Here is a 21,289-nt window from a genome sequence, read left to right as displayed (position 1 = left end):
AACATCAAACGGCCCCAGAATAACCAGGAGATTAAAGCCCGAAGCTATTCAGCTTCCTGCCCTGTAACTAACTAATCTACTTAGAGTTGGACGAAGATGAGGGGCACTATTGTACCAGAAAAAAACATTTCCAGGTCGGATGCTGCAGCCTGCACCGTATACTGAAAGGCGCCAGGAGCAGAAGGTAAAGGACTTGAGCTGCTGCCCACCCTACACCTGCCCTGTGGCCCCAGGCAGGTTCCTACGTGTCCCTTCCCCAGGGGTTCACGGGCTGGCCGTCCCCCCACCCCCAGCCCCCGTGCTGTCCACCTGAGAACAGCCTCAGCACAGTGAGAAGTGCAGGAAACGCTTGCTGGCAGAGGAAGACATCGGCTCCGTTGCCAGGGCTCCTTGCAGCCAGTTCTCTGTTCTCCTCGTCATTGGCACAGGCCGGGGCACCTCTAACATTCGTGGGTTCCCCGACTCATCCCTGCTCCCCAGGCTCCATTTTTAACTGCTAGTTTCTAAGCACTCCCACGTCTTGCCAGCTCCTGGGTCTGGCTCTCCCTTATTCCATTCCCGGCCTAGCCTTGGCAGTCCTTGGTCCTGGCCTCCGGTATCTGCCACAATTCAGGGTCCTGGCATGGCAACAGTCCTTTAACTAGAAACCTAAAAGTATTTTGGAAAATGACTGTGAGCTGATATGAAAGAGTAGAGCCAGTTCCACAAACCAGCGATGCTGACCCACAGACCTGGCATACTGTTATTTGATGAAACTTAGGAGAAACTTTGCACAAGTTTTTAAGTCTGTTCCTGCCTCTTCTCTGCCAAAAAAAAAAAAAAAAAAAAAAAATCAGGTATTTTTATTTGCTAGGCTTACATTCATATATATACAGTTGACCAGCATATAAAATTGAGAATACTGTCAATACTTAAACTAGAAAATGAAGTGTCTGCAAATATTCGCCTTGCAGTACCCTCAACTACTCACCATATCATAAACAGTAAATTATGATGTACTCAAATTTAGCCAAAATGTACTGTAACAATCTATTTAGTGAAAAAATATTGATGAGTTATAAAGCAACTTTCTATCATCAAGATATCATCGAAACCTATGAGATACTACTCTAAGGTAACTTAACATTGAAATAGAACCATAAAAAAATAAGAAAAGAAATAGAACCATAAGAATTACATTCTGCTTCCGAGATATATTTTATAGTTCAAACATCCTGACCAATCTGTCCTTCCTCCATCCCCCAGTTGAATTCCATTCAAGGTGATAATGTTATTTCCCTAAGAATAGAAGAAAATAACTTGGACAATAATACAGAGATCCTATTTACTGGACAGCATTTAGCACCAAACTATTCATTAAATGCTTGTTGAATTATAAATGGGTGAATAAATAAATGAATGGATGACAATCCAACTGTTGTGATTGTTACTAAAAAAAATTCTAAACCAGTACCTAATCTTTTCTCCCCTCACCCCCTCCCCCCAAATCTGGTAGCTCAGGAGACTTTCCTCACTCTAAGGTGGCATTTAAATGACAGTCCAGAAATAATTTTCAAAGTGAAAAGAAACATATGATTCAGGTTCCTTTAAAAAGTCAAACTAGTTCGACCAGGTTGGTTTTTCCCCTCCTGTGCACTTGACCCCTGCCCTCCTTGGCTGCTGGAACTGATTAAGAGGTGCGAGCAATCCTACCCTAGCTGCTGTTTGTTCACAGCGATGAACCCCAAGGCGGCCAAACTCTTTCTCTAGGCAACCAAAGTCACAAAGAACGCAAGGAGGCAAACTCTTCATTATGGTACTTCCCGTAACTACAGAAGGCTTCTCTTGAAAGTGTCTTTGGTGCTCTATTTGTATTTTGTTTTTATGAAAACTTGAAAATCAGTATCTCCAAGGGGAGACGATTAAGATCCTCACTCTCCACCTCACTAGAGGCATTTGTAAACCCAAGAAAGCCAGGGAGATCTCAGAGCACTTATTCATTTTATTGGGCAACCTAAGTGCAGACTGGTAGTGGGGGGTAGTGGAACAAGGACCTCAACCAGGCTGAACAAGGATCCCCCAGGAAACTATTCCAACTCTCTAACATCAGCAAGATTCCTGAGAAATGCAGGCAGTTCTCACTTTTTCACCAATTCCCATTTGCTGCTCTGTTTATTCTTTGCTACATAGTAAACAATTAGATTTCATGCCTAATAGTTTTACTCATGAATTCAAAGGTTCTACCAATGTATAGATGGAAACAACAGCATTTGCACTTGCCAAAATAAGTAAATATATAGTTGAGAGTCTACCTAAAACCAATACGCTAAGTGGTCTACAAGAAACCCATTTTGGCTAAAAGCAAATTCTGATACTTCATTGTGCCCCCAGTGGAGAGTAGTACCAAAAACTCTTAAGACTGTCAGAGTTGGTTTGAAATCCAGCTTTAAGACTTAGTGGCTATGTGATCTTAGGTAAGTTAGAGCAGCTTATCCATGCCTCAGTATTTTCTTCAATAAAATGGAGATAATACCTATGTAATAGGGTTCATAAGAATTAAATGAACAAAAATGTATAGGAGTAGACAGCAATCCTAGCACATAATAGGCATTTAATAACTATTACTACTACTAATATACTATTGCAAGTACACCAAGGGCTTTGAAAAGTCTCAAGCCCTAGACAAATGTAAAATATTATCGATGATCATATGTTTGGGTTTGGCGTGCAATGCAATTGGTTAGGCAATGCAATTCTGAATTTAGAAACACACAAGTAATAGCACAGGGATAGGTAGAAGGATCAAGGCACCAGGGAAGATAGTCCCAAAATAGATCCACATATATATGGACATTTGATTTCCAAATTAAGGTGCCAAGTGAATCCAATGGGGAAAGCCTTTTTAATAAATGTTGTTGGAAGAGCTGAATATCCATATGAAAATAATTAAATCTGTTTCATTCTATAAGCAAAAATTAATTTGATCTGGATCATAGACCTAACCATAAAACCTAGAACCCTTAAGCATCTAGAAGAAAACACTGAATATCCTTATAACTCTGAGGTAGGCAAAGATGTCCTAGACTGCATATAAAAAGTACTGACTATAATAAATCAGGCTACATTGAAATTAAAATTTTCTATACCATTAAGAAAATTAACAGACAAGCCACAGAAGAGCAAAAGTAACTATACACATATCTGATAAAAGACATATCTAGAATATATAATGAACCCCTGTAAATTAGCAATCTATTTTATTTTATTTTATTATTATCTTTTTTAGCAATCTATTTTAAAAGGGGTAAAAGATTTGAACAGACACTTCACAAAGTAAGAAATATGGTTGTCCAATCAGCACATGTAAAAGTGCATGTCAACAGTCATCAGGGCAATGCAAATTAAAACCAGACTGAGATACCATGTCACAGCCACTAAAGGCCAGAACAAAACAGACCAACAATTCATGCTGTTGAGGATGCGAACCCCTTGAAACTCTCATGCATTGCTAGTGGGAATCAAAATGTTACAACCACTTTAAAGAGCTGTTTGGAAGTTTATGACTTTAAAGTTACCTTATGTACTAGCAGTTTCACTCTTAGGTATTTACCCAAGAGAAATGAAAACATATATCCACAAAAAGAGCTTTTCTCGTCATTGGCATATCAACCCAAATGACCATCGGCGGGAGAATGAATAAACTGTGATATACTCATACAACCGAATACTACTCACAAAAGAACAAACTATTGCTACACACACACACGCACAGTGTGGATGAATCTCTAAAACATCATATGAATGGAAAGAAGCCAGATACAAAAGGCTGTGTGCCATCTGATTCCATGTATATGAAACCCAAGAATACGCAACACTGATCATGGTGACAGAAGTCAGAAAGCGGTGGTTTTGTTGGGAATGGGGGCATGTGGAAAGGCCGAAAAGGGGTTTAGGGAACTTCTGGAATAATGGAAATGCTCTATATCTTGTTTTGAGTGGTTGTCACATGAGTGTACACCATTGTCAAAACTCGACAGACTGGGCACTGAAGATCTCTGTATGTTAGTATCTCATCTCAACACAGATTCACACACAAGGCCAAGTGACTGAGTCCCTGACCTCCCAGAGTTTGCACCCGTGCTGAGGACAAAAGGTATTGCTCCATTTAGATTATCAAAGAAATTAAATTACATTTATAAAGTATCTGTGAAGTCTAGTCCATTCAAACAGCATGTTGCATGACACACAACAAAATGTTTCCTGTGAAGCCAGTAAAGGGTGTGATCTGGACGGGGCTTTAGTGCATAAAGAACCTCTTTTGGCCTTCACTCCCGCTATTTCTTGTGGTTTACTGAAAAGGACTTGGCAGGTGCCTGTGAAGGGGGCCATTCTCCTCTGGGCAAAAGAGCCCTAGGTTATTAAATTCTTCCTCCTCCGGCCCTGTTCACCTCTACTGTTTATTGTTTTGTCTTGTTTATCTGTGGCTGCCAGCCCAAGGCAGGCTCTGTCCTCCCTCTACTCCCCCCAGGGATTAGCCCTCACTCAACACTCTGTCATGTTTTCACTACTGATCCTAGCATGGTCACAATATGGCTAATAAAAACAGCCACCCTCCCCAATGCTTCACACTCTTCGTCCTGGGCCCAGAAAGCAAAAATCCAAATCGTTTCTTGCCCCCCCGCCCCTCGGTTTTACTCTTATATTAGCTTTCTGTATTTGTATCTCAGGGCAATCCTGCTCTTCTAATTTGTGATGTTCTAATTGATAGTGACATTGGCCGAAACTTAAAAACCACTCATCAGAAACCATTCCTGGCTCCCTGGGTCAGTGGATGAAGGGAAGTGTCCTGACACAGTTAAAAAAAAATACTCTGTGGGGTGCAGAAAGGGAGAAGCCAAGAACAAGTCCTTTATTTGGGGCATTGTTTCCATTTCTAAACCATTCTATCGGTGTCCTCTTTTCACTCACAAATGGAATATTGTTCCCTTTCTGTCTGCCAACAAACCCAAAGGGGAGAGGAGACAGAGAGTTTAAGAAATGGGGCAGGGGAAGGGTTTATAAAATGGTTTGTTTTATGTGTTAAAATACATAGAAGGGGGGGGGGAAGCCTGTTCAGTTACATTGTTCCTCCCTCATTTAGGGCAGATTAAATCACATGGAGCAGATGGAAACAGTTTGCAAGGGAAGAGCTAACACTGAGACCACCACTCTAACCTTTGGTGTGTGCTCCCCATTCAGTAAAAACAAGTGTGATTAAAGGTAGACAACAACCTAATTGATAATCCCCTGTAACACCTTTGGTACAGCTGCTGTAACCATCCACCCTGATTCCTTAAAACCAATGGGGTCTTCTTGCTGGGAGATCAGTTCTGTTCTTGCCTTCCATATTTTGGTCTTTTAGAGATGAAATCCTTCAAGCTTTTTAGCCACCTATTTCCAAAATGTCCACATTCTACCCATGCCTCAGGATTCTTGATCCAGTATCACCTCACTCAAGACCGGCCCCTTTTGTTTGCACATCTTGAACGTTTTCTTGCTTTTCTTATCATTACATTTGGGCTCTACTCTCTGAGAACACTTCACATGTTCAACTTTATCAATCACCTTTTCTTCCTGCAACTCTCAGTTGAAGGACTGACTTCTCAGTGAAGCATATATCACATATATACCTCTTCTAGGTAGACTGTCCTGTAATTTCATCATACTTCATGGATATCTCCATAAAGCAATTATTTTCTTATAGATACTTATTTGCTCCTGTCTCTGGTCTCTGGGAGAGCAAGAATGATGTCTCTGCCCCATTGCATACTCAATACAACCCTTTACATGGAGTATACAGTAAATACCACACACACATTCATTGAACTTATCTTTTTGGAGGTCATTATGGACATTGTTTTGTTTTTCTCTGAAGTAGAGAAGTCTGAAACAATATTGAGTATCATAAATCATAAACAAAATGAGTACAAGAGTAGCAGGTGTAAAGGAAGTAGCAATGGTAATGGGGGACGACTCTTTTGAGAAATTCATTGTTAAAAAAAAAAGAGAGAGAGATGGAAGACTAAAGAGAAGTGGAGGAAGGAATTTGGATAAAAGTAAAGGCTTGAGGGATTTTTGAGGACTGAGCATGTATGTAGGCTCTGAAGGGGGACCAGTGGAGAAAGACTGAAGATAAAAGAGAAAAGTCACAGTGAAGAGATCAAAGTCTTAACCCAGATAGAGGAGCTGGGATTAAGAGTATGGCTGGAGGGAAAATTTTGGAAAAAAATAAAATGCCACTTGTTCAGAATAGTAGGAGGAAGGAGAGGATGAAGAAATGAAGAGGAAGAAAGAAGAGAATAGTGAAAATACAACTGAGTGGAAATAATATACTTTCTTAATAAGCAGCCTCAACTGGAAGTAGAAAAGTCAAGAGAAGTCCTAGAGGGCTTAAGGGGGGGAGGGGCGGAATTTGGAGCAGTCAGTGGAGCAGGAAAGGATTGCAGAGAGGTTAAGTGACCTTGTGAGGTCCTTCTCAACTATCCTCCCCAGAAACACTCCCCCAGCCCATATTAATTACACAATCCCAAATAAAGAACAAAACTAGCTAAAGAGACAACTTTAAGACCTAGAACCCATAGACTCAGGTTGAACCAGTAATTATGAAAAAGTCACTATGAAGTTTCACTTACTAAGTTAGTTTTCCTAAAATATAAGCAGCCCTCTGGGAGAAGCTTCCGAATCAGTACCTGATGACCTAAAATCAATTAGGGAAATTTTATCTAGTGCTTCTGATATACTAGGTCCTGTGGTGGCCTAGAATAGAAGGGGCCTTCCAACCTTAAAAGTATAAAAACTACTGATGCATACTGAAAGAGATAGCTTTCCATTAATTCAACTAAATCTGCATGCTACTGTGTGCCAAGCATGTTGCCCTTGATGCAACATCTTGTCTGCAACAGACATAGTATCAGAGATAGTATGTGTCCTCACTGTGAGTGCAAGTCTCTTAGATGAAAGACACTAAACAAATACCAACCAATTATTTAATTATAAACTCACAAACTCACAAAGAAAAAGAAAAAAATTGAGTGCTAGGAAAGCATGTAATAGGCCTAGCGAGGCAGTCAGAGATACTTTCTAGGGAATTAAAGGATATAAAGGAATTACTTAGGCCACATAGATAGTGAGATAGGCCTCCTAGGCAGAGAGAAGTCCATGCCCAAGGCTCTGAAACAGTAAAGAGTAGGACAATTGAGAAAAATGAGTGGATGCCAGAGTAGTAGCTGGCATACCTACAGCATGGGCAGTGACAGCAGGATGAGGATTGACCTGATGGGGAGCTCTGTGAGCCACATTAGGGGTTTGGATTTTATCTTAAGAGCAGTGAAAAGTCACTGATGGCTTTAAACAGATTAGGTTGCACTTTTAAAAGGTAACTCTGCAGAGTGGAGAATGCATTTGACATGCAGTCAAGATTGGACGCTGGAAGACCAATTGGGAGGATATTGTAGAAACTGGGCATGAGCAATGAGGGTGGCTTGGACTGGATGTGGCCCTGGAGATGGAGAAAAGCAGATGGGCTTGGGAGAAGTTTGGCAGGGAGACTGACAGGATCAGTTAATGGGCACGTTGGGGAGAGGAGCAAGAAGCAGGTGGCAATAGGTGAGTGAGTGCACAACATGCCATCAGTTTAGACAGAAACATGGGAGGAGGAACTCCTTCTCCAGCTACGAAGTAGCTAAGCATGAATCCAAAAATCTTAGGCCAGTTCCCCAATCCAGCCCTGCGTAGCACAGTGAGAACACTGCTTCCTCAGGTACAAACACTGACAGTAGCTGGGTCTGTGGTAATTAAAAGGTCAAGCACTTTGACTCATATGCGTACTCAAGTGCTACCTGGCAGGGTGTTAGCCTTTCCTTCCTTCTTTCCCTGACTCATATCTCAGTCTGACACCAGGAACAAACAGAACTCTATGATTTCTTTTTTTTTTTTTTTTTTGAGCTCCCAACAGCCATTTTACATAATCCTCAACAATAACCAGCCTTTGAGTATCCAGGCACAGGCTGTACTCTGTGCTTGGAGACACTTATCTTCCACACTTCGATGAAAAGATAAGCATCCAGTCTATAGATAATGCATTAGGCAGCTCCTGCAGCATTAGGCAATGTGTTTTCCCTTCTACTTTTCTGTTCAGCCATGAAAAGTGCCGGCCTCAGGATTTGCCTGGGCTATCTTAATCCGTCTTCACCTACTGTAGCTGTTTACTCCTGGTGATGGGTTTGACACCTAACACAGTGTTAAAAGGAAAAGGCAGGGATTCAAGATTCAAAGGAGCAGCTCAGATTCTAGTCGTAAGGAGGAAGTCTTCCTGCTGCTTAAAGAAATCAAGGCAATGGCCCACTCTTCGCCAACCCCCACCTACAGAATCAGCATATCCTCAACTGTAAGCCTGAGACTCAGAGAGTGTTTAGAGGGCCCCAAGCCTAATGTTGGCCATAGAATTCCAAAGGGAGATAGAGTGAGAAGACTCTACCCGTGTTCTAGTCCTAGTTCTGATAGGCCAAGTGACCTTGAGTAAGTTACGAAGCCATGGGTCTCATCTTTCCAAACACGGAATGAAATGGAGTGTACCGTCTCCTCTCATAGTTTATCTCAAAGTCCTCAAAGCTTCAATTGTCTTGACAGTAAAAATTACATCCAGATCAATGTGTTACTTTTGAGGGTTTCATTTTATGATATCTTGCCTTCCAACTAAATTGCAAAAACAGAAGGATTCATAAAATTTTCATGATGTGGAGTTCATGCAGAATGAGATGAGAAGGCAGGAGTGTCTGCTTATAGTTTATTATTTCTCCCTTGACAAGGATGAAGACTCCCCAAAAGCAGGGACCCTGACTATCTTGTTTACCACTACACAGTGCCTGTTACCTAGTGGTTTCTCAATAAATGTTGAATGGAAGAGTGAATGTTTGGGAACAGATGCCATACAGAGAGAATAGGAACCTCTTTTTCTCTCAAAGGCAAGGTTAGGCCTTTATGAAAACTGAAATTTCACCAACAAGAGAAGAATTCTTCATTTTCATGGACAGCGTAAGAGCCTAAGTAAGAACTCCAGTTGCAGAACAGGAAGTAGTGTCTTGGTGTAGAGCGAGGCTTCTCAAACAGGGGTGCAAAGCAGCAGCAATGTGTTAGAATTATGTGAAACCACACGATCTTTATGAACAACAGTTTTACTGACTAAAGTAACTTAAAATATTTTAATATTAAAACAAAAATGTGTATGCTGGGAAGCAGAAGGCAAAACTCTCATGACTGAAAAATATGAAGTGAGGCTTACAGCTTTTGTGAAACAGTGCAGGGGAAACAGCAGCAATTATAGCCAGACACCCAAGTCCTTTCCAGCAAGGTGGCCATTTGGCTTTACTACTGGCTTCCATTTCCCTATTTATGGGAAGGAGACTGGAGTAGATGTTCTCTAATATCTCTTCTAGTCTTAACATGTTCTGATGATGACTCCACAGGGAAGGGATGAAAACTATTCTTATATAGTCGTAGCTTCTGACATATATTACCACCGCTCTGCTCTGCTCTCTGGTCTTGGCAGTGACTTGTATTAGCCTCCGGGGAATGTAGAAAACCTCTAAGATCAGATACTCTGACACTGCATTTTCCATTCCCCCATCCTCACTCTTCCTTCCTCTCCTATCTTGACAGCTAGATGGATGGATAGATAGATAGATAGATAGATAGATAGATAGATAGATAGATTGAATGACTGATAAATAGATTGATAGATGTATATATAGGATAGTTCCGGGAAAATGCTCCCAATCAAGCCAGCTAACTTCTCCACCTATTACTTTGTCTTAAACCAATTTTTTCCCATCACTCATGTAAGTCTGGGGAAAGCCAGTCTGCCTGCCTTGTCTCTCCCTCTACACCATTCCCTTGCACCTTAATTGCTTTGTCTTGCACACTTACCTCTCTATAATAGGTGACTTCCTCTTCTCAGAGTAAACTAATCCCATGGCTCCTGGAAGAATTGTTCTGTACAGAGCCCTGTGAAGATTAGGCACTGCACAAGCATTTGTAGAGTTGAGTTTTTGATTATTCAAGAATTATTTTATATTTTATGTTATTGAAAGTAACCCTATGTCTCTTACTGAAAAACTTACTTTTCAGGAAAGATAATCCTTTGTGGCCAATTGAACTTATGATAAAGCAAAGATGGCTATAACATAACAAAGCTACTCTTCCCTGCTCCCCACCAAAGAAAAACTTTCTAAAGATGATAAACTTTCACAAATTCAGCTAATAGCTTTTCTGTACCTCATTATCTGTTTCTACCTATCAAATCCTCACCATGTATCAAGGCTCATCTCAAATGTCTGTTCTCACATAAAGCTTTTCTTGGCCATTGTTAGGGGGAGCATTTTCTTTATCCACTCTACTCTCAGAGCTATATATTGTCATGCCTTTTTTTTTTTAAGTATTTATTTCCCCATGTAGTATTATAGATATCAATATTCCTACTAAAAAATAAGCTCCTAACCAAACCAGAAATTCTCTTATTCCAAAGGAGGCCTTTTCAAATGTATTTGTTCATGAATGTGTTTTATGCTTGACTCTTGCAGTTTTAACTATGAGATAGTTTCTTACATATAAAAATTACATTAAATAAAATGTGTAAGCTATTTTTTGATTGCTCCCTCCTCCTCATCACACACCACAAGGAAAGAGAGGTGGAAAGAAAAGGAGCCCTATTTATTTTTGAGGTATGAATAGTTAAAATGTTAGCTCATTGAAGAACAAAAACTATTATCTAGAAAGAAATCATGAGGAATGTAGTGGGGGTTTTTTTTTGTTTTTATTTTTTGAAAAAGGAAATTTGATACGGTGTGTTAAGTGCTTCCTAATTTTCTTTTTCGCAAACCTAAACTTTGTGTTATTACCTTATTGTACCTCTCAGAATTTCTCAAACCTCGAAACAAAGGAGTAGAAAGTACACAACTACAAAAGACTCCAAATCCTTTTTCTATGTCAGAATACAATACCAACCACTAGTCCAATTACATGGGACTGTTCCTCTTTGAGTCGTAGAAAGAACACAATCACGTTTCTTAACTTGTGCTTATGTTCATCAGGCAAATCTAACTGCATTTTAAGCATCTTAGCAATAATAAATAGGAAGCAGACACCTGGCTTAACTTCTGGGTTGAGCTTTGCTTTGAAAAGTTGGAATCTTTGCTGGAAAAGGAGGAAAAACAGCATTCCAAATTTCTGACACTTCACTGATATTCAGAGTCTCAAAACATATTCCATTAGTTTTAGATGCTTCAAGACTTGTATGCATCCAGACCTGGGAATGAATAAGCCAGTGCAAGCAAATGGAGTCTCATTCTAACAGTAAGGCAGATGGTGGAACGCTGGCTTTGAAAAAACACAGACCTAAGTTTGAAGACTAACTCCAACACTTTACTACCCAAGTGAACGAGGACAAGTTACCTTTCTCTTTAAGCTTTAGCTTCTTTGTCAAAAAGAAAAAAAGATAATGCCTTTCTCATTAGAATATTGTGAATATTAACCAGCTCAGATGAGCATCTATAACAGGGCTGGTGCTCAACAAATGTGATAACCCTTACCACTTTAGCAATGAGGAGAAATCAACTCAGCCATAGTTACTGGAGAAAGGAGATATTCTGAGTATTTTTTTTTTTTTTTAAGATTTTATTTATTAGAGACACAGGCAGAGGGAGAAGCAGGCTCCATGCAGGGAGCCCGACGTGGGACTCGATCCAGGGTCTCCAGGATCACGCTCTGGGCTGGAGGCGGCACTAAACCACTCAGCCATCAGGGCTGCCCTCTGAGTATGTTTTGAAACAGACATCACCTACTAAAGAGAAAGCTCAAAATAATTTTTTAAGTGACTATAGATTGTGGTTTGCATCTATCTTTTCTTGAAGTAAGGAAACCTTTGGCATTAGTGAAACTAATAGCTTTGTGATTATTGCTCCAGGGCAAACTATAAGCTTTCTTTCCCTTCTAAACTAGATGTCAAGTAAAAACAACAACAAAAAGTTCCCAATTCAAATATTAGAATCGATTTTAGAAACATCCATCAGCTATGCGTACAACTGAACTAATCCAAATAAAATCTTAATCTCAGAATTTCATTTCTGAAGCCATATTTCCATTCACATAAATCATTTTCCTCTTTTCCATTCACATGAATTCAGGAATATCAAGTTCTTCTGATCTTGTTTCCTTATTTTTGTGTTCTCTAGAGAAACCCAGATATGCTTTTTTCATATTTGTTGGAACATGACCTGTAATGGTCTGATGTGTTCTATGTACCTCTAGGGTAACTATCCAGGTAATTCTTGTGGGTAGATCTTAATTTGCATTTTCCAGATGCTTTCTTTAGTTTTGTCAAACTGCCTCCCAACCCTTAATGGCTTGCACAGACAACTTGGTGACCCACATTTAACATGCCTAGCACTCATGGTCTTTAGCCAACCTCCTCTGGATTGAGATCTCACAAACTAAGCAAAACCAGGCCTGATGCTTCTTGGATAGAAAACCAGAGGGGAAAAGGATGTGAGCTGAATTATTTAGTAGATGATAATCTTTCCTGAAATCATCACTGAACCAATCACCCCTTGTAGTCTGAAGTTTATCTGGAGGGCATCCCTTGGAATAACATGTAAACCTAAGATACTATTAGTTTTCCCTGTTGCAATGCTTCTTTTGTCTCACATTCTTGAAAAATGAGGAATTCTACTAATATATTTCACGACCAACTGAAGCTTATTCCTTTAAGTGCTAAAACTTTGTATTTTAAATCAAAACCATCATGGAAAATTACGATCTACTTCCCTGTCTTTCTAAACAGAGTGCAATAGGCATCATCTCACCTTGTCTTACATAATTATTAAAGTTTTTTTTATTGATATATACTGATGAACTCCATATCTTTTGTGCTGAAAAGTTTTCTCACATTCACAAAGGCTCTAGATGACTATTTGCATTTTTTTTTTTTTAGAGAATTTATTTTTTTTTTTTTATTTATTTATGATAGAGAGAGAGAGAGAGAGAGGCAGAGACACAGGCAGAGGGAGAAGCAGGCTCCATGCACCGGGAGCCTGACGTGGGACTCGATCCCGGGTCTCCAGGATCGCGCCCTGGGCCAAAGGCAGGCGCCAAACCGCTGCGCCACCCAGGGATCCCCTATTTGCATTTTAAATTACTTATCACTTCTTTCTTGCATCTTAAAATGTCCCTTCAGAATTCAATTCCAGTCAGTATTGTACCTTCCCCATTCTGTTTATTGTGTGGTAGGTAATCAAAAAAACCCAAGACCATTAGAATCATGCTTCAAGAAAAAGCAAATAGTCTCTAAGCAGAAGCCTATGTGAATCTCCTAATAATAAGGTATGTAACCTTTAGTGCTCAGCCTTCTTGAGCTTTTCTTCCTTTTTTTAATGCCTCCTAATTTGATAGTTGTGTGTCTGAGAGTTAAGGTTGGCATCATTGTTTGAATGAGGTGTTACTGCAGCAGAACATTTCCTTATAAAAGAACATAAAGAATTTAGTCCTCATCACCTGCAGCCAGGTTCTTGACAAGCCCTGCTTTTTTGTATTTATTACTGAGAACAGACCAGTGAGGCAACTTGTACAAGACTGGTAATGCTAGGGACAGAACTAGATACAACAATGTTATCTTTTAACTTTTCTGATCAATTCAGTAAGCCCAAAATAATTGATACGACTCACCTCAAATTTCAATTGAGTATTTTGGGTAAATCAAATGCTATGGATAGAATGGTACTTGTTCATGACGCTGTATTCAAGGATTTCCCTAAATGTTTAATTTTCATAAATGGAAAGGCTGAAGGAGGCTTTGCAAGAAGAGAGGATAGAACTTTTTCAGTCGAGTTGATGGACTGGATGCCTCAATGGTGCCTGTTTCTGCCACTTGGGACTCAGGGATCTGAACCCAACTTAGACTTTTTAAAAGTGAGAGTTACTGCTAATCATGTGGCTCTTCAAAAATATGTATTAAAGTAAAAAGAGATCTATTTCTTGTCAGCTGCCTATAATTCACCTGATACATAGAAGGCATTAAGTTGATTTATTTGATTTTTAGGAGGATAAAGTCCATCACAAAAACCAACAGCCCCTTTAGTTCAAAAAAAAATTTTTTTAAAGACTTTATTTATTCATTTGAGAGAAAGAGTGCCCATGAGGGAGAGCAGTAGGAGGGGTCAGAGGGAAAGGAGAAGCAGGGACCTGGATGCGTGGCTTGATCTCAGGACCTCTGAGATCTCAGGATCTCAGGACCGATCTCAAGATCATAACCTGAGCTGAAGGCAGATGCTTAACCAGCTGAGCCATCCAGATGCCCTCAACAGTCCTTTTAGCCCAAATCTTTAGGACACAACGGTTTTTGTTAGAAATGAAGCAGTATTAATATAAGATTATATAGATTTACCAGGTTGCTTGTGTATGTACGTGTGTATGTATATATATGTGTGTGTGTGTATATATATATATTTTCTTTTAAAACTTATTTTAAATACCAGCACCAACCACTTAGGCCACAACAGGAATATGCATTAAAGACATTATCAATCCAGAGGTTTCTTCCTTGCCCTTCACCACTCTGACCTGGGAGCTTTAGAGTGTGGGTGGGCAGGAAAACACCAGGTTCCAGGAGTGGGAGGGGAGCTGAAAGCAAAGTGACTACTGAGAGCCCGGTCAGAGATCCCCCAGGGGGCTGAGTGGAACACTTTCTGGATAAGAGGATCTCCTTGCCCTCAGCCCCATTCTAAACTTTTGGTCCTGGACAGAGAGAACTGGTGAACTCTTTGTTGTCCCCAAAGAACACTGTCCCCAGTGAACTTTTAGCTTCACTCAGTGCAATTATTTATCTCAACATTAAATTCTGCTCTCCAGACGCCTGGGTGGCTCAGTGCCTGAGCGTTTGCCTTTGGTTTAGGTCATGATCCTGGGGTCCTGGTATGGAATCCCACATAGAGCTCCTCTGGAGAGCCCGCTTTTCCCTCTGCCTATGTCTCTGTGTCTCTCATGAGTGAATAAATAAAACTTTTTAAAAGAATTCCAGGGATCCCTGGGTGGCGCAGCGGTTTGGCGCCTGCCTTTGGCCCAGGGTGTGATCCTGGAGACCCCGGATCGAATCCCACGTCGGGCTCCTGGTGCATGGAGCCTGCTTCTCCTCTGCCTGTGTCTCTGCCTCCCTCTCTCTCTCTCTGTAACTATCATAAATAAAAATTTAAAAAAAATTTAAAAAAAAAAAGAATTCCACTCAAGTCTCTTACAATTATTTAAACATAGACCTATGTGTTTGGATATGGGCAAGCAAGCACAAAGACTTCACTCTGACGCTCTGGATCGTGCAGTGAAGTCTCCTTAGGTAGCACAGAAGGGGAAAAAATGTGAAATATGGAGCAGCCGGGTTGAAACTAAGACATTACTGTAATCTGTCAAACTTTAGGGGTTTCCCAGCTTGGAATTCACCTGGCTTTACTAGTTTTGGAGGGGTTGACTCTTATTCTGAGTCTAAATCCTACTCCCACGTCCCCAAACACACACACACACACGCACACACAAGGCACACGCACAGACACAGCGGGTTATATAATGATGCCAAAACAGACAAGGAAGGGAAGTCGAGATTAATAGCCACGAGGACGGTGATGATTACAACAAGCTCGGCAAGTTGTATTTGCACAGCGCCTTCCTTCAAGAACCGCAGAGCCCTGCACAGATATCATCTCACTAATCCTCAGTGGAGCTTTCTCAAAGCGGCTTTATCCAGGCTCCGGTGAATGGAGAAAGTGAGGCACCGCGAGCAGAGCTGGTTAAGTCCGCGCTAAGGCTGGAAACCTAACCCGGGGCCCCGACATACAGGCCATTGTCCCTTCCCCTGGACCACGCCACCTTCCTGTCAGGTGCCTGGTAAACAGGTTAACCGATCTGCTGATTACGCGGCCGCCTGCTTACGTGCAGTGACCTGTGGCAGGCAGCATTTCCTTGTTATAAATTCGCAAATACACAGCAGCGCGGCTCCGGGCTCAAATATCGTCTCCAAGCGGAGAAAAGGAAACTGGCCCAACGCAGCCGCAGCCGCAGCCGGGGCGGTGGGAGCCGGCGGGCGGCGGGCGGGAGGGGGCAGGCGTGGGGCGAGGCCGGAGCCCGGGGGCGGGGGCGGCCGAAATACAAAACCCAGCCTCATTTCATACATCTCTCTCTCTCTTTTTTTTTTTTGGTAGTCTCATAGGCTACTGGCGCATTCCTTTAAGAAAAAGGAAAGAAAAGAAGAAAGAAAAGAAAACAAGAAAAAGAGAAAAGGAAAAGAGAAAAAGGAAAAGGAAAGGGAAAAAAATTAAAAAGGAAAGGGAAGAAGAGGTCCCGGGAGACGGCTGGCGCTTGCACTCGGGCCCGCGGAGGGAGACGGTGCCCTCAGAGGGCGCGGGGGGGGCGGGGGCAGGCGCGCGGGCCTGGGGGGGGGTGGAGGGGAGCCTGGAGGGGAGCCTCGGGGGGGCGCGGGCCGGGGAGGCTCGGGGGGGCGCGCGGGCAGGTGGGGGGCGCACGGGCCGCCGGGGGGTGACTTCGGGGGGCGCGGGCTGCGGGGGGGACTTCGGGGGGCGTGGGCCGCTGGGGGGGCTGGGGGGCCGCGAGGAGGTGGGGGGTGCGCGGGCCGCGGTGGGGAACCCCGGGGGCGCGGGCCGCGGAGGGGGGCTCGGGGGGGCGCGCGGGCCGCGAGGGGGCGCCGGGGGGCGCGGGCCGCTGCGGGGAGCTCGGGGGGCGCGCGGGCCGCAGGAGGGGCTCGGGGAGTGCGGGCCGCGGGGGGGCTCGGGGGCGCGCGGCCGGCGCTTCCCCGCGGCGGGGGGCGGCGGGGGGCGGCGGAGCGGGCGGGCGGCAGCTGCCCTCAGAGGGCCCCACGCCCCCCTCCCCGCGAGGGCGCCCGCCGCCGAGCAGGCTGCGCGCCGCGGTAATTGGGCACAGGGGCCTTTTTCAGAGTCGCTCAGTCGGTAAATGAAACGTCAGCTCCCCTGTGATCCCGCGTGTGCGGGGCGGCGGCTGCCGAGCCGGGAGCGGGAGCGAGGCCCGCCGGCCGCCGCTGCTCTTTCACAGCCGGCCCTGCGCAGCCCTTGCCCCCCGCCGCCTGGGGTGCCCGCCCCGGGGCCGCCGCGCCCGACCCGCAGCTCGGACCCCGGGCCCCGAGGACGCCCCGCGGACAGGAGGACAGCAGCCTCCGCGGCCACTAGCCTCTCCCTGGGACGCGCGCCTCGACGGGCAGCCTTCGCCCTGTCGGACGCCGCGCTCCTCCTGCGGCCCTTCGTGGGCAACAGCCGAGCAGGGGCACCTTGACCGAGCCCGGCCCGCCGGGGCCCCCCTGCTGCTCCCCGGGCACGGACTAGGGAGCTGCCAGGACCCCCGACGGCCCCCGCACCGGCAAACTGCCTTCACCTTCGTCCTCGTGGGGCTCCAGGACCCGGAGGCTTGAGCTCTTGGGAGAGACTGGAGATCCTCGCCCCTCTCAACGTCACTCACTCTTTGGGGCTCCAGGGGTCACGACTAATTGCTGCGTGGTGTCTGGGCTTGCTGACCTGTGAGATGACCCCGGGAACAGGGCAGAGCTGGTGGGCCTGGGTACACCGTGGCTCCTCCCAAAGAGAGGCCCCTGACTCTGCACCACCCAGTAAGGAGCAACACGCAGTAAGGAGCAGCACCCAGTAAGGAGCAACACCTAGTAAGGAGCAGCACCCAGTAAGGAGCAGCACCCAGTAAGGAGCAACACCTAGTAAGGAGCACCCAGTAAGGAGCAGCACCCAGTAAGGAGCAACATCCAGTAAGGAGCAGCACCCAGTAAGGAGCAGCACCCAGTAAGGAGCAACACCCAGTAAGGAGCAGCACCCAGTAAGGAGCAACACCTAGTAAGGAGCAACACCCAGTAAGGAGCAGCACCCAGTAAGGAGCAACACCCAGTAAGGAGCAGCACCCAGTAAGGAGCAACACCTAGTAAGGAGCAGCACCTAGTAAGGAGCAACATCTAGTAATAAGCACAGGGCAACACCTCTTACTTAGTTACCGAGCCGCGAGCATATACTATTATTATGTTATTTCTTCCCCAGCACAATCTACCTTAGGATGGTAAAGCAAGCTTCTGGAGGTTCAGAGAGTTGCCCAAGCTGCAGCTGGTAGGTGTCAAGTTTGACTCCGTGCTCCAAAGGGTTCCACCAACCCGGCCGGATAAAGTAGAATCAATCTTGCATGTGGTAAAGCAGCAGAGAAACCAGAACGGGAGGCAAGAAGGGAGAAGGCATGTTACTTTTTGTTAGCTATTCCTTTAGAAACCCAGCTTGTAGAAGCAATATTTACATTCTCACTAGAGGGACCCTGCATTAGCTTTTTCCTCTAAAGGAGTCTCTCAAAGGCTTGAGGGTTTAACCCTCATCAGAGGCGCTTCTGTTTCTTAAGTGCTCAACAGGGAAGATCCCAAAATTCACCCAAAATTCAGAGAAGCTAGTGAAAAAAGGGTAAAACTAGTTGTGTTAGTCAGCTCGAGTGCCATGGCAAAATATCATAGATTGGGTGGCTGGAACAACAGAAACGTGCGGCTATGGAGGCCGGATCAGCAGATCAGGATTCGGCATTGCTGGGTTCTCCTGCGAACTCTCTTCCTGGCTTGCTGACAGCTATATTCTTGTGTCCTTGCAAGGCAGGAAGAGAACTCCGTCTTCCTCTTGCTCATGAGGTCCCACTCCTGGACCTCAGATTAGGACCACACCCTTATGACCTCATTTAACCTTACCCTCTAAAGACCCTATCTCTAGGTCCAGTCCCGCTGGGGGTATGAATTGGAAAAGAGAAGACACAATGTGGTCCAAGGTCCACTAGTAATATGGGAAAGGTGAAAAATTCAGCACAGTTCTGAAATCCAGAGCTGTGGTACCTTCAACAGCAACAAACAGATATTGATTAATGCATTGATATTAATGGAAATGGGGTAGGAGTCAAAAGGAGAGAACAAAAACCAAGCCCTTGTGGCTGCTATAGAATAATTTCATATTTTAGAATGTCTGACTTAGTATTCATTATTTTGCATATACCTTAACTGAAGCTTGGTGCCATCTTCTGGGTCTGATACCATGAGACCCCCTTCAGAATGGAATTGCTGTATCGCAATGCCTTGGACACTTCAAAAATCAAAACTTTCTTCAGGAAAGTCAAAGATTTACTTTATAGAGAACTGTATTCGAAAAATTCCTTTCGGGCACCTAGGTGGCTCAGTGGCTGAGCATCTGCCTTTGGCTCAGGTCATGATCCCAGGGTCCGGGGATTGAGTCCCATATCCCCTGCAGGGAGTCTGCTTCTCTCTCTGCTTGTGTCTCTGCCTCTCTCTCTGTACCCCTCATGAATAAATAAATGAAATATTTTTAAAAAGAGTAAGTTTCTCTCATAACTAAAAGCAACTTATACAAATATTTTTGTAAAGTTAATCATTTCTTTAAGAGAACATTTTTGTTTAATGTGTCAGAAGAATGCCATTTTGGTATGGTTCTCATTTACTTGAAAAATAAGTTCAGGGAGTCCAGATTGATCAGGAACTTGATTACATTTCTCCATATATGAAAGAATAATCCTATTGAGAAGCCTTATCTTGGTCAAACATATGGACAACAGAAGCAATGATTTCCTATTCGTTTTCTAGTAACATTTGTGTGGGTTTAGTTGATTGTGGTAAAGAGCTAAGAACTGAGGACTGCCAAGTTCTAATAAAATTCCTCTCTGACCTTCATTTCTCAAAAAGAAAAATGATGCACAAGACCCAAAGCAGCCACGCACAAGAAATGATAACTATAGTACTGGCCTAAAGAATCTTCCAGTAAATAGTCATTTACATCTTAGTATGAATTGGTTTTCCTTTTAAGTGAGGGATGGAATAATTGCGTTTTCCCACAGTTTTTTTTTTTTGTTTTTTTTTTTTTTTTTTTTTTACAAATCACTGTATGTTCTTTGGTTGTTAGGATTTCTTTCCACGATCCACACACAGCCCCTCTGAAAACTGTCATTAGATCACTGGAAGGTTTGATGGGTTAGGGAAGAGGTAGAAAGTAGGGATGATTCTGGTTGATTGTGCCTGGCTCCCTGGATAGCAAGCATGAGGGTGGGGTGGAGATTGATGGCAGAAGGATTAAAGCTTCAAAATTTCAGGACTGGAAGGCACTTACTGCCCAGTGGGAAGGGGAAATAAGATTTCAGCCAATGGATAAGGAGCACGAAAAGGGAATTGGGAAGTAGATTTAATTTGCTTTATGGTGTAACCAGATTAGGTCTTGGGTGTGGGCAGCAATGTCATACAACAAACCTGAGATGTGGCCAACTCCTGGTAGGAAGGTTCATGTGACTTTTTCTGACTGACTCAGAAATTGAGGACACTTGGGTGGTTTAGCAGTTGAATGTCTGCCTTTGACTCAGGGCATGATTCCAGGGTCCTGGGATTGAGTCCCACATCAGGCTCCCTGCAGGGAGCCTGCATCTCCTTCTGCCCATGTCTCTGCCTCTCTCTGTGTGTCTCTCATGAATAAATAAAATCTTAAAAAAAAAAAAGAAATAGAAGTCACTTAAATGCTATTATTATGCATGATTGAGATAACTATTGCTCAGAAAGAATTAAAGCACTGCACACTAAATTACAACGATTCCACTTCTTGCAGCTCTGGGTTAGCCATACCCCTCGGTCAATACATTTACCCTTTGTTTCATTGGATAGGCCCTTTAAGCCACATTTATTCCTGAAAAGCCTAGGCTCTATTTCTTGACCAGCAACTACAGATTAATTTTTTAATGTTTTTTATTGTGGTGAAATATACATAACATCATAAAATTTGCCATTTTAACCATTTTTAAGGGAACAGTTCAGTGGCATTAAGTACACTCAAAAAATTTTTTTAAAGATTTTATTTATTTATTCATGAGAGACACATAGAGAGAGGCAGAGACAGAGGCAGAGGGAAAAGCAGGCTCCACGCAGGGAGCCCGATGAGAGACTCAACCCTGGGGCTCCAGGATCATGCCCTGGGCCAAAGGCAGGCGCTCAACCGCTGAGCCAGCCAGGGATGCCAGGACACTCAAATTGTTGTGCAACCATCCACCATTCATCTCCAGAACTTTTTCATCCTCCCAAACAGAAGCTCGTACCGCTTAGACAATAATTCCTTATTCTCCTCTTCCCTGGCCTTTGGTGACCACTGGTTTCCCTTCTGCCTCTATGTATTTTATTATTTTAGGTACCTTATAT

At 43.6% G+C, this 21,289-nt stretch overlaps 1 long non-coding RNA gene across 1 annotated transcript in view; it reads right to left on the bottom strand.

The window, feature by feature from the left end:
* Positions 1 to 20,711, bottom strand: part of LOC140620221 (uncharacterized) — an 80,822-nt gene extending 60,111 nt beyond the window's left edge. Inside the window, exons 1-2 of the long non-coding RNA XR_012019993.1 lie at positions 20,357 to 20,711; positions 18,130 to 18,253 (exon numbers count right to left, since the gene is read on the bottom strand). This is a non-coding gene — a long non-coding RNA (uncharacterized lncRNA). The remainder of the gene's footprint in view (positions 1 to 18,129; positions 18,254 to 20,356) is intronic.
* Between the last annotated feature and the right edge of the window lie 578 nt (positions 20,712 to 21,289).

This window comes from Canis lupus, chromosome 28, assembly GCF_048164855.1.
Source record: "Canis lupus baileyi chromosome 28, mCanLup2.hap1, whole genome shotgun sequence".
NCBI lineage: Eukaryota > Metazoa > Chordata > Mammalia > Carnivora > Canidae > Canis > Canis lupus.
The sequence above is the reverse complement of the archived record's forward strand: the minus strand, read 5'-3'. Positions and strand labels throughout refer to the sequence as shown.